Source organism: Vidua chalybeata, chromosome 2 (genome assembly GCF_026979565.1).
Source record: "Vidua chalybeata isolate OUT-0048 chromosome 2, bVidCha1 merged haplotype, whole genome shotgun sequence".
NCBI classification, from domain to species: domain Eukaryota; kingdom Metazoa; phylum Chordata; class Aves; order Passeriformes; family Viduidae; genus Vidua; species Vidua chalybeata.
Genome location: NC_071531.1, coordinates 28,645,654 through 28,659,813, shown reverse-complemented (window position 1 = coordinate 28,659,813; position 14,160 = coordinate 28,645,654). Strand labels below are relative to the sequence as shown.

Below are 14,160 nucleotides of genomic sequence, written 5' to 3'. Positions count from 1 at the left end.
CCTGCACACAGCTACCAAGAGTCATGCATCTCCTGTGACCTTTCTGAACTTGGCAATGCTGGTTTGCTACCCATATACTTTCCCATTTTCTGCTGCTTCCCACTGGAGGTCACTGCGGCAGAGGAGTTGTGGACAACTTATCTGAGCTTCCCACTGCTACAGATACTTAGCAGCAGGTGGGAATACATGTGGCTGACTTGTATCATTTTGAACTCTTCAGTGAGCATAAACAGTCAAAAGACACATATGGTTTTTGAAGGATGTTGCAGAATGAAAAGAAAATGCCATGGAGATTTTCAGGGTCCCTACTCCAGCTGAAGTTGACTGGTTGTAGCAGAGCTCACCCGAATGATCAACTGAAGGGTTTCATCCAATGAAAAATGCCAGTTTATCAAAACCGAGAATGAAATATTCCAGAGTCAGGACTATTTTGATATACTTGCAGTTGATTCTGAGCTGAGTTCTTGGCAGATCACCAGCCTCCTTCCTTGGCACTGTGATCCTGAGTTGATGAGAAGACACAACAACTCCTAAACTCCCAAACTCTTTCACCGTCCAGCAGCTCCCTTGATGACACAGAGCAGAACCTCCTCCCATAGCCACAAATATTTTCTAAAAGGCCAGTTATATTCCTGATGAATGTTGTGCAGTAAGCATGGCATCCCAGCGCAGAAAAGTAATTTAGTTCCACAAATGTTTCCCAAATAATATCTATCTTGACTAATTTGAAACTGAACACATAAGTTCCAACACTCTTTGCACTTGGCCAGAAAATAGAGATACATAAATACTGAAAATGTTACATTATCATGAGATGATGCTCAGACATATCTTGCTTAAAGTTGGTAGAAATTCTTCTAATATCTTAAACATAATTCATATTCTTATTTTCAATGTAAAGTTTCTCATTTGAAACTTATAATTTGGCCACATAGTTCATTTGTGAGAGTTTCACTCCACTCATTTTCATAAGAACATTAAAACATGGTGAAAAAAAAATTTTTGTTGTTTGAAACCAAACCAAGCCAAATTTAAGCTCACAAACAAATGTTTATTTCATTTCTGTTTGTCCAGATCAGAAGAAAAGTACTAGTTATTTGGTTTTCTGACATGAGGTGCAAATTAAGTTTGTGAGTTTGGGGGATTTGGAGAGCTCCCATGAAGACTGTGACCAGTAAGGTGAATTTTTCCCTTCTTTTTGTTTACAGTAAAGTTAAGGTAGATTAGGTGGGCAGAAAGCAACTCTGAGCACAATTCTATTGAAACATTTAGATTATAATATAGCATATGTAGAATGTCCTTTTTTGGCAGTGGCTCTAGGGATCTGTGAAGTGTGTTATTTAGTATTTTCCTTCCCTGAGAGGGAAAAATACCAATTCACTACTCAACTTAGTCATATATTCTTATGAATAGGCACTTGTGATTTGTTCCTAGCTCTCTGAAACTTTTGGAAAGCTCTGGTTTTGGTTGAAGACTGTCACAGGGATCTAGAACCTCTACCCTTTGAACTTATCATTGGCTCAAATGTTATTTGGCAGGCTTATAGTGAAGAACAAGAGACCTGAGCTGGTGAAACAGCTTATTACCCACAAAAGAGGCAGCCCCTGCCCCTTCTCCTATCCTTGCCTGCTTTCTTCTCTGTACCCATTCTGGCTCTTGTCTGACCCCTCTGTGAAGCAGCTCAGCTTACTGCACTGGCAGAACCTCATTCACAATTTTTAGTGCATTCACTTTCTGCCTAATCAGTACTCTGAACTGATTTACCATGGACTCATGAGAGTGTCAGAGCCATTAGAATAAACATATTAGGAAGGTACAGTAAGGGTTAAAACATGGTGGGAAGAAGAGAAGGGGAAGAGATAGAGAATTGACCAGCTCAGAACATGTCATGGAGGAGAGGAGGGTACTGTGGTATGTGTATATTGGTGTTGCTCTGACACAGTTGCATCACCATTTACAAATGAGTATTTTTCTCGGTGACTGCAAAAGGTAGCTTAAGTCCTAAGTTTTTTTACATGGGGATTGACCCAATAAAGCAGTTACACATTTAAAGACAGGGTTGAATTGAAGCGGGAGGAGACAAAGAATTTACTCTGCCCCCTTTCCTGTGTGTCTCCACAGTAGTATGATGCTACTTGTCTTCCAGCCTTAACCACCTGGACTGGCACACACACCAAAGCAGGGAAACAGGAAAAAGGAGCTAAAACCTTCTGATGCCTTTTATGTTTAGTTGGTCACTACAAAGGCTACATTTGAGCATGTTGATAATAATACCTTTCTCAGAATTATTGTCACAACTGTACCCCAGTGAATCCCAGATACGGACCAGAAGCAAATAAGTGATGACTGTTGGCTACTATTTTTGAGTATAGTAATCTTTTTTTCTGCTCTAGAGTCCCTCATATTTCTCTCGTATCAGTTTCTTTCTAGGCTGACAGTGCAAAGCCCTGCAGAGCAGCCTCATTGCCAAGATCAAAACAGCTTCTTGGAATTGCACAAGGGCTTAATCCTTCCCATACAATCTTGTCACAGTCTTCCCAAAATCCTCAAAGGGACCAGGGAGGATCACTGTTGTTCCTTTCAAGCCCCTAAAAAGATGAAAACATGCCACCTTATTAAAGTAGCAGAAGCAGTTTCCTTACCTTTGATGCTATTCCACCATCAATGAGTTTCTCACAAATGGAACACCCCATCTCTACAGGATATATATATAGCAACGCCACACAAAGTGTTGATGCCACATGGTGAAGGAGCATGGACTGAATTGGTGTGTCTGTGTTAAGAAAGCGTACAGCTTCATGCTTTCCAAAATGAGTGTACCCAAATAAGACATTAATATACAGTACAAACTGAATTTTGAAGTCAAATTTTTATGTTAGGATCTCTTTAAATGTAGTTTGGAAATCACAGTTTTACTATATAGTGCAAGGAATACATGGGGTTAGGTGATTTTATGGTTTCTACTGTTTTAATGAATTGAAAAGGATACTTACCCTTACACATGTCAGCATGCGAGCATATTCATTTCCCCCCTACATTTCTATCATTAGTCACATTCTAAACCTATCATGTCTTTCTTACTGTCAGTGGCCTATGAGTTGCATGTGTTTTTTTGTGGTATAAGTCAGCTCTAGATCATAAATCCCCAAATATAAAAATTCAGAAAACATTTATTAGGCCACCACATCAGTGTTCCTGATAGCGCAGGACTGTTCTCTTCAGCTTCTTGGAGTGCTTCCATCAATATGGTATCTGGGTGTCTTCTAGCAATACTTAAATGACAGCTGTCATGTATGATTCATGATTTCTTTAGTCTTCTTATGAAAAAAAAATATTTTGTGTGCATTTAAAAGAAACAACAAAATTGCAAGGAAAAAGCTGTCAGCTATATAAAAGTAATTTAGCCTTCTCTAGGCAAGCAGCACATCAGTAACCTCACCACGGCTATAATGCTAATTCTGATTGAGTATTGTGAATACAACAGTTCAATGGTAGTTTTCCATAGCTTTGAACATTGATAAATAAGATTTTAATTATTCTTTCCCAATTTATGTACTCTTTTATCTAATTTCTGTTTACATTCTTCAGTCTGCATTTTTCAAAGAATCACTGAAGCTAGAAATGATTTCCAGTATGATCAAGTCCAGCTTTTGACCCAACACAACTACGTCATTTGAACCATAGCTCTAAATGCCATGTCCAGTCCTTTCTTGAATAGTTCCAGGGATGGTGACTTTATCACCTCCCTGGGCAGATAATTCCAACACCTAAACACCCTTTTGATGAAAAAAATCTTTCTGATGTCCACCTTGGACCTCTCCTGATACAGCTTCAGGCTATGTTCTCTTGTCCTGCTGCTAGATTCCAGGGAGAAGAGACCGAGCCCCACCTTGCCACAATCCTCAACTGATAAGGACAACACTGAAGCTCCTTTTCTCCACAATAAATATCTCCAGATCCCTTTAGCCACTCCTTATAAGACTTGTGCTTCAGACCCTTCACCAGCTCTGTTGCCCTTCTCTGGACACACTCCAGCCCCTTAATGTCTTTCTTGTAGTGAGGGGCCCAAAAGTGGACACAGGATTCAAGGTGTGGCCTGACCAGAGCCGAGTACAGAGGGACAATCCCTGCCCTCATCTGGCTGGTCACACTATTGCTGATACAAGCCAGAATGCTATTGTCCCTCTTGGCCACCTGACTACATGCTGGCTCATGTTCAGACAGGTGCCAACCATCATCCTCAGGCCATTCTCCACTGGGTCACTTTTATTCTCCACTGGGTCACTTTTAATGTTTTTTTTTTTACACAAAAAAAAAACATTTCCAGTAGAAGTATATGCACTCTTCAGAAACTTAAAACTTTCATTAATTTGTACTCTCATATATGTAATAGAAAGCCTAAAAAGTATTCCCAGCATGCCATCCTGTCTCATTCAGCAACATGAAACACAGGCACAACTGACATATAATCTTTGACGCTACTTCATTGTTTTTTAGACATTCCCTGAAGATCCTTTTATATATTGTCAAAATCCCCTTATTCGTAAGATAATTTAGATGTCCTAAGTTCCATGACAGCCAAAAAATTGCTTTAAGCAATTATTTATGTGATAATTATTATTATTCATTATAAAGCTATTTATCTCCTATTCAAACATTAACCAGATTAAGAAAAATGATACCATAAAAATGACTCTTGCAGCTCATGGCCCTTAAACTCCAAGGACAAAAGTTATCTACTCAAGAATATAATCTTTCCTTTTGCTCTAGGCAAAAACTTATTTAAAAAATGCTGCACTTCAGTCAATTGTGTCATTTTTTCATCTGTTGTCACACTCTGTGGAGCTCTCCCTGTATGGAGAAGGCCACAAAATGGCTGATATACTTTTAGACCATACAAATGATTTATCTTTTTATTGGTCTCCCTCAAGTATTATGCAGGAGTATATGAATATGTTCCTACTTTGTTCAGTTTTAATCTTACTACAGTAGTGTGTGTTTATTGACATATGAAATGCAACTTGATACAACATATAACCAAATTACTATCAGCAACGATGTATAAAATTTTATTTAAAAACTTGTAAGTAAAGCAAGGAACTCGTTAGTATAAAATATGTGTGGGAACAAGTTGTTAAGTTTTTATTTGTGCCTGGATATTTGTGAGATATAAAAAGTAATGTAATATGGCTTTTCAAATCAGTTGGTCTAATTTGACACTACAATCATGCTGTGTATTTCAGTGCAGTAATTCAGAGAGCAGTTACAGTTATTCATATGTCTTCGCTGCATTTCTCTACCCATATACTTTGAGATACCTCTTATGCTTAAGTTGAGCACTGAATTTCCAGAGGTTGTGACATTTGGCTTGGGGAAACCACAAGAGCTTTAGAAGAACACTTGTAGTTAAATTACTGATATATCTTTGTCTTAAAATAGTATTTTGGACTAGATTCATCTTGTTCTTGAGTTTCTAAGGGCTGGTTAGCTAGTCCAAAGCTTCTTTTCCAGTCTACGGAAAGAGAGAAGCAGAGACTGTGCTGTCCTGTGTCTTTTGGAAACACCTATTTAATGAGCAGTTGATGCAGAGATTGCTGTCCATCTCCATTGATCTCAGACTGGCACGCACTGGGGATTTACCAGTGTCCTGGCTTTTCTGGGTTGTTGAAGTAAGATTGCTATTGCTTCAGTGTTAACATTTGTACTGAACCAAGTTCTGCTCTCAATTCCATACATAACAGTACACGTGTATAGAGAAGTGTTGTCTCCAGTCCCCATCAACAACACGTGGGCCAAACTGTTCTGGGTGTCGTGTGAAGGCAGTAGCCCAACACAGTGCCTGCCCCTCCCAGAGAGGCACCCCTTCTCCCAGGCACTCTCTTCTTCCAGGGTCAGCAGAGGAAGTGAACCTGTGTCTGCACCCACTGTCCACAGAAAACCCTGTCAGGTTTGGTCACTTAAGGGCACCATGTTTGTTTGATATTTTTACTTACAGCTATGTAAACAAAAGGGCACTCAGACCTTGTTCCATTTTCAGCTCTTTGATATTAACAACTAGACTTCACAATGCAATGTTTTCCCACATAAATGCAAAACTGTGCCTTTGAAACCTTCAGCTGAGTAATGTATTTCACCACATTCCACTCCTCTTATCACCAGTCTCCCAAGGACATGGGTTAGTCTTCCTACTTCTAAACTCATCTCCTCAGGGAAGTAATTTTTTACAAAGTATATGAACTTTGAATTATTTTTCAAGAATCTTGTCTTCCTTTTTGTGGCAGAGCTGTGGGCAGTACATTATTCATGCCCAGAAGCCATACCGTGGTTTCATAGCACATACTTTCCCATCTTGCCAGCTCATACCCAGCCCCAAGGTATGTGGATTCTTCTACATATCCTAGTCCTCTTATCTCATTAGCTCTATTGCTCTATATGCAAAGACTTTGAAGGGTGGAACAAGACAAAGTATTTTGACAAAATCTTCCTCCATGGTGAAGACCTGACATGGTTTGCAGGTGAAGTTAGACTGAGTACAAACTATAGTTTAATATAATATATGGGGTTTTTAAAACACTAGTTCTGCTTTTCTGTAAAAGCTTTCACTGGCTTATTCACTATGGATCTCTCTGTCAGCACTAGTGTTTTATTGCTCACAAGAATCTTGCAGCATGAGGACTCCTGCCCAGATGTTTCCACCAGCCCAGGCACGTTTCCTAAGCATGACTTTCTTCTACTTTCATAGAAGACTTTGGACTGTTATGTTTTTTATTCAATAGATGTTTGTGTTCTCACTGTTCAAGTCTTGATACTTTCACTGGCCTTGCTATTCTTTGCTAATTCTTAGTTTGAGGTTCATTTTACCTGATTTAGGTACCAGATTTAAGCAGTTTAAGCTGGCTAATTTAGCTAGGAATAAACTGCTATCAAAAATAGCTATTTTAGGCTAGGATGATTGCCTTCTGGAAGTGCTCATCAGTTCCCATTAGGTATAGAGGTAGACTGGATGACTAGCTGTCATGGTTGGACACTGGCGCAATGCCAGCGTCCCCATGAAAATGCACCTTCCCTAAATAAATGCTGTGAGATGTTATCAGGAACAGAGCAGAGCAGGCCCAAGCTTAATAAGAAAGGGAACTAAAAGAGACAGTTCTCCTGGGAGTTCTTGCTTTTAACACCCTGTGTTCTCAGAGGTGTGTCCATACTTTCAGTGGTCACTCCAGGTGCCAATATCCAAACCTGACCACTGATTGGTTTGACCCAACTTCCTGGAAAAAATTCACTTCCATGTCAAACCACGACACTAGCTTAAAACAAGATTTAACATTAGCATGGTTCAAGGTAAATGAAGTTGGTCCCACCCTTGTGCAGGAATGAATGAATTTGGACAATGAAAAACCAGAGCTCTTCCACTTAAGGCAGAACATTTTCCCTCCCATACTCTGCATCTGACCAGGAAATGCAGCCTGTCACAGAGAGAGCTGTACCCTGGCAATAACCACTGGCACACACCTCATTTTGGTACAAGCATAATTCTGATTATTTCTTAAACAGCAGAAGAACTGTCCATTTAAGAAAAAATCACTTATCTGTAAATTATTTTCACTTGTTTAGTGAAATCATAAATCCTTGGGGTATCTGAAGTGTAATTTAAGGAAAGCTGAAAAATTGCTTTTTCATTCTTCTGACACTATCTCACAGTTTACCCACAAATCAATCTAAGTTCCTTCTTTGAGCTCCAGACTGAACAGCATCATGATTCCATTCATGAAATTAGAAAGGTTACTCACCTCCTTCTATCAATTACTCTATCAGCAGCTTGGGTAAAAAAAGTGCCATGAAACAGAGAGGAAGTACATTATAACATCTTGTCTCATGTTTGCCAAATGTCTTACAGTTTCGAAAGACCATTGGAGTGTAAAGTATAACAATCTATAATAAAGCAGGTTTTTTTCCTGGGTTCAGTCTGATTTCCTGTTTGTAAGGCATACTAGACAGTGACTTTCAATGTTTTCCCAGGCTGTAATATTATTTCAAAATGATCATGTTTCATATGGTATGCTTTTACTAATTCAGTTACTCTGTGAAGCATGATCCAAACAATGATAACAGATAGGACAAAACAGGTAACATTGTGAAACTTATTTGAATAAAATTATAATAAAACCAATATAAATCTATTCACTATATATATTTACATTTTTTTGTTGCAAGAGAAAAAAAATTTAGTCTTTAATGACAGCATTTAGGAGAGGGATGTTTCAAAAACTAAAGAGTGGTTGCATATAGACAGAAACCTGTCCTTATGTGTCACATTTTCTATCCAGAAATTCAATTATTGTAATACAGTTACATCAGTGAGAAGTGGAAATCCTCATAAGAAACTATTCAGAAGACCTCTCCCAGGGCAAGAAATCTTGACAATAATATTTTGTCTTGTTTTGGGGGGGGTGCATTTATTTATTTTAGTTATTTTAAATTTGATATGGTGGTTTTCTTTTTCCCATTGTGCCACAGGACCATAATTAGAAAAATACTTTCATCTTGCATTTTTCAGGATCCACTTATGACATTGTGTGGTTCATTAAATATGAGGTAATCTTGAGATTATTTACATGAAACATTAAAGGGGAAAAGATTTTGAGGAGGCAAGCACTCATAAATTGGTATATTTTAAGAGGCACAGTCATGTATGTATCATTAGCAGTGTTATCATATAAAAGTAATATTAAGTACTACAATCACGAAGAGATACTGACCCTTTTCATTCCTGAAAGTCAAACAGAAGTTTCACACACCTTCACCTAAAGTTACCTATAACATCCTCAAAGATTATTAAAAAATCTTTAATCTTAACTGCACTCAATTCCTAATACCTCTTTGATCTCATCACAACAGCAGTAGGCTGGTGAGTTGAGTCTGGGGCAAAAGCTGTACTGTGACCTGATCTGAGAACAAATATGTACTGGGTTTTCCCCTGAAAGGTAGTGCAATACCTGAATTTATTTGCTGCTCTTCACACTCACTCCCTATCATAGTTTGTGTAGACTGAAAAGGTCTACCCTTGCAAAGAGAAGATCTTCACTGGGAAATCTTTGTCCATTCAGATGCAGAGCACTTCCTTGGCTTTATGTTACTGGGTGGGGGGGCAGGGTGTCATGACGTGAGAACAGACAACTTCCTGGAGTTCATTAAACCATAAGTCCAGTAACTTGTTCCTTAGGGAAATAAACTCAGTGCCCTTGAAGGAACAATGAGAGTCAGGGCAGGAGAAACTTCTACTGAAAAAACCAGATGTTTTCAGCCTGCCTTTCAGCATTCTGTTAGATGGTCTAGAAGGCTGGTGTTGGGTGACTGAAGGGCTCTTATACAAAGGCCAAACTAAAACACTGAGCTTTACCAGTGGCATGGGCTCAGTCTCATGTCCAGAAAATTCTTTTTGAGCAGCAGTGGGGCTGTCTCTTGACCTTCAAAACAAGATCCAGCTCAAGAAAAAGACAAGAATACTTGTAAATAAACTCTATTGTTTTGCCAGCTGCTTTCCATACTTAATCTGTCTCTTAAAACTGAAAAATTATAATTGCACCTGATGTTCTATCCTTTTAGGTCAGCTCTCACTCAGGATGTCAGTGTGCCTTTCTTGGCTTAGATTGGCTTCAGTGTTCACTTCTTCATTACAAAAGCTCCTTTCATTTAAACTGCTATGAAGTGTCCATTCCTGCAATTGACTTCCTTGCATAATTCCCATTCAAAGCAATATGAAGTCTGCAGGTGAATTAATGACAGTGTAGATTTCTGGCTCTAGCAGATTAGAAACTGCTATAGAAATTGCTATAAATAAGGGCTTCTACTCAGTTGTCCCTGAAATTATAAAGGGGAACTTTATGGGTGGCACTGTGTGCAAGTGTGTGTGTACTTTTAAAGGAGTGACTGCTGTGAGACCCATCCAACTGTGCAGCATTGCTACCTACCTACACACTACTTTTCATCCAGCAGATTTCCTACACTGCAATTTTATAAATGGAATATAGATGAAGACAATGAAAGGCCAGTTGTATCCAAGATTCTGAAATGTCTAGTACTAACAGAACTTGTAAGGACATTTCCCCTTCCTACATTAAGATCATATACACAGTGTTGGCAAATAATTGCTTCTATATCTCTTTGCTCAAATTCAGTTTTTCACTAATTAAAATCCTCCCTGCCTTTCTACCTAAAACATGATGTGAGGCAGCACAGAAAGCATTGATTTAAAACATGAAATGAAATCCTGTCCTGGCAAACTGACAGTCTGGATGATGGTCACTGCTCATTAGGAAAGTCGTCTCAATCCTATGGCTCCCTGACTGTTAACAGAGCCTTTCCCAGGAGTAAGGTTATAGCAAGAGATAGGCTGCAAGTTCTACCTTCTTCCAACCTGATGCTTATTAGTTCTGCTTCCTGACCTCTGCTAAAGGAGGCACTTTAAATAATCTGTTAAACACAAAACAAGCAGTCGGGTTCTCTGTCCTGGTTTACCTTCAGCTACCACAGGATTCATTTGCAAAGTCTGCACAAGGCCTGATGGCATACCTTGGGACCTGCAGGTGGTTCAGACCTATCCAAAGCACATGATTTTTTGTTCCAGGCTGTGCTTGACCAAACCTAACACATCTTAACGTTTGCTTCATAGACAGTGAATGAAAACCATCAACTGCATGAACACAAAATCATACTTTCTCTGGCATACTGTCTACAGACTGGCGTGAAAAAAGGAGGAATGAAGCTCATATGCAATAGAAACTGGGGAATTACTGAGGCTGGCTGGGAAGGATGGGGAAAATAGAATTTTCACTTTTCTTCCTGCTTTGTACTGAAGATGATCGCAATCTTCAGAAAAATCAGTTAGAAAGTTAAAAAAAAAAAAGGGGGAAAAATGTTCAGTGTTGATTTTAATGCTCTTTTTCTTTACTCTTTTAATTTTTAAACTCTCCTGCACAATCTACAGAGGTATGTTAAGCTCTCTGAAATAATTCAGATGCAGATAGCGATCTCTAAGTCCCACAATATATGAAGCCTCTGAGGAGCCTTACTTAAAGTGCTTGCAGAAGAAAGGTTTCTTTTTACTATGACTACGTGTTTTTTCATTATCACCTTTTTACTTAGATGGCAGTGATTGGACAGGATAGGTTCTTTGCTAAGCCATAGTATCTTTATCCTTTACAATTTGTACACATTTAATTATATGGATGTATTAATTCAATCAGATAGATACCATTTCTTTTCAAGACAACTTATATGCATTTTCTGCTTAAAATATTTGAAGCAAGTTATAGGTCATTATTTTTTTCACTTAACCTTCTGGTCAGTCTTTGGGTATATAAGAAGATGGTTTTCTTGTAAAGTTTATTTGAACTTACTTTTTATTCATTATATACATTATTCAAGTAATGTAAAAAACTACCTGAACAGAGCTATCCTCATGGAGATGGAAGTGAGGAAATGCAGATGCTTACAGTGTGTTCTATGTAAAAAATGAGAGCAAACAATAGGCCTGAATATTATGCAAAGAACACTGCACCACATTTTTAAAACATTTACCTCTAAAATATATGCAAGCTCAAGCAAAGAAGGTCTGTGACATCCCTACAGATTTTATTTTACTTTAGATTCATTTCTGGAAGAATGCCATCTCTCTGCTGGTGATGCAATCTTCCTTCTTTTGAGATCAATGTAAACGCTTCCATTGACACCAACGTAAATGTTCCTATTGACTTTGCTAAGAACAGCATCTGACTTGCTGATCCTTTCTCATTGCAGATAGGAGTGTTACAGAGGGATGTTCGTGCAGTGACACAGAGATACTTGCTGATGCATAAGAGGGATCAATTTAGTTCAGTATTTTTTGGACACATTCAAGAGTTTTTCAAGTCTCTTTCTATAGATAGACAAACTTCAATGCATAACAGACAGTTTACCAGATTACTGTGGGAAAATAATTTGTTTAGACAAGAGTAGCTTCAGGGACAGACTTTCTCATATAGACTGCATTTTCAGAAATTGTTCTCAGGACTTGCTCATTGCTATTTTCTACTCCAGCATGCCAAGATGTTTCTTCAACTCAGGACCTGATCCAATAACCATGGAAGACCTGAGATTAGGCTCTATACATCTTGTTTTGGGTGAGAAAGACCCATTGTCTATATGAACATGAACCCTGTGAACTTTTTCGTGGGATCATTTAAAGCATGGATTAAGGTTGGAGCACACCAAGTTTCCACACGGGTTTTCTGAGAGTAGGTTTTCACTGTGATAGAAAAGAGACATACCCTGGTCATTGTTTGTGGCAGCCATTTATAAATGTGACACAAGGACCAGTGCCAAAACTAAGAACATAGTGCATGATGTTGCTCTGCTTGCCTACATCCTCGGGGTCTGTGATGATCACATGAAGTATTCAGTATTCCCTTCAAGATGGGCTTAGTCTCATGAAAGATCAGCCACAGGTTTTAGTGGTACTCTCTTAAAAGCGTTTTTCCGTCATCAACTTGTCTTTTACTCTATTTGGCATATATAGCTTTTATCACCCACATTTTAAAACTAATAAGTATCATTATTTTTAACCGGGACTTCAATTTACTGTACATAGTTCCATATGTCAAAATAGTTTTGTCAATGCATAAATATTAGCAGATACCATGCAGGACAGCTCCAGAAGAGTGTTCGCTAGTCATCTGCTTTCAAAAAGCTGGGATAAAATTGTTTAATATAGTTTGATAAGACCTACAAAAACCTGCTGTTTTTCTCCATAAAATGTGTTATTTTTTGCAGACTATGTTTGCTGCTGTGGCTGGCAATCACTGAAAAGTCATCTGCATTTTGACTACTTTAACCCTAGTAGAGGAAATTAGAAAGATTAAGGATTGCAAAAATACTATAGAGTACTTATACTATTTTCTCAACCAGGCTTCTAATGTTGAAATTTTGAGTATGACATTTTGGTGGCTTACTTCTGTTTAGCATTAGTTTTGAATTCAAATTTTTGGCCTTAAAAAATATTGAGATATCCATTATTAACGTAAGTCTGTGGAAGGGTGGATGCCTCTGAAAATCAGAAAAGCTGAAAAAAGCTGAAAAAAGGCTACAAAGGAAGCAGAGGACCTCTTGATATTTATTTCCAGCACTGAATATAACCAGAAAACCTGGATTAGCTCAATTTCTTATACTCCTTTCCTTAGATTTACTTTACTTAGAAAGGTAGACTACAAGCAGCATCTTGCTTTGACCCCAGATGGCCTTCTTGCACCTTTGTAAGACAACCAAGATCTGCTGTTATTTGAAATTCAGAAACTTGTAATTTTGGCAGATTTGTTTGATTCTATTTCTCCTTAAAGCCTGGGAGAATCCCTTGCCCTGGCTCTGTGGGACACAAGACCTTTCTTACTCCAGGCACTGAATGGAGACCCAGAGGGGCTCCTGCAGCTTTTTTGGTCAGTTATAGTGTGGATTAGTGTAGCTGGCGATCCCAAACAGTGTTGGGGTTTGAGCCAGGTCAACAAAAAATGGGCTTCATTCAAATTTAAAGTATCTACAATTGAGATACTACCCCGAGCTTTCTGTTAAGGACAGGACCTGAGGGACTGGCCTGAAGATGTCACAGGAGGTTTAGGCTGGGTATTAGAAAAAGGTTCCTCAACCAGAGGGTGATTGGACACAGGAACAAGCTCCCCAGGGAAGTGGTCACAGCACCAAGCCTGACAGAGTTCAAGAAGCCTTTGGACAATACTCTCAGGCACATGGTGTGACTCTTGGGGATGGTCCTGGGAGGGCCTGGGAGTTGGACTCCATCTTAGTGGGGCACTTGCAACTCAGCTTATTCTGTGATTCTGTGATATCACGATTCTGTGATTCTATGTGACAGGGAGATAGTCACTTTTAAAACATTCTTTTGACCACTTTTAGTTATCTAAAGTGGCTGAGATAGCTGTTTCAAGCCTCTACAATCTTACTAAATTTGGTCAGATAAATTACAGAAAATCACCTCCAGAGCAGAAGGAGCATCTGTAAAAAATGGGCACCCCTTGCTAGCTTTAATGCACCTATTCCACACAGTCAGAAGTGGTCTGGGGATCACACCAGTTGCTTACTGGTAATCCACCAGTTTGTGCTGTGGGACAAGTAGAG

General features: G+C 38.8%; 1 long non-coding RNA gene across 1 annotated transcript; it reads left to right on the top strand.

Moving 5' to 3' along the window:
• The first annotated feature begins 599 nt into the window (after window positions 1–599).
• LOC128784639 (uncharacterized) lies at window positions 600–2,717 on the top strand. Its single transcript, XR_008429560.1, has 3 exons — window positions 600–676; window positions 1,075–1,179; window positions 2,420–2,717. It is a non-coding gene; the product is annotated as an uncharacterized LOC128784639 (long non-coding RNA).
• The last annotated feature ends 11,443 nt before the right edge of the window (window positions 2,718–14,160 follow it).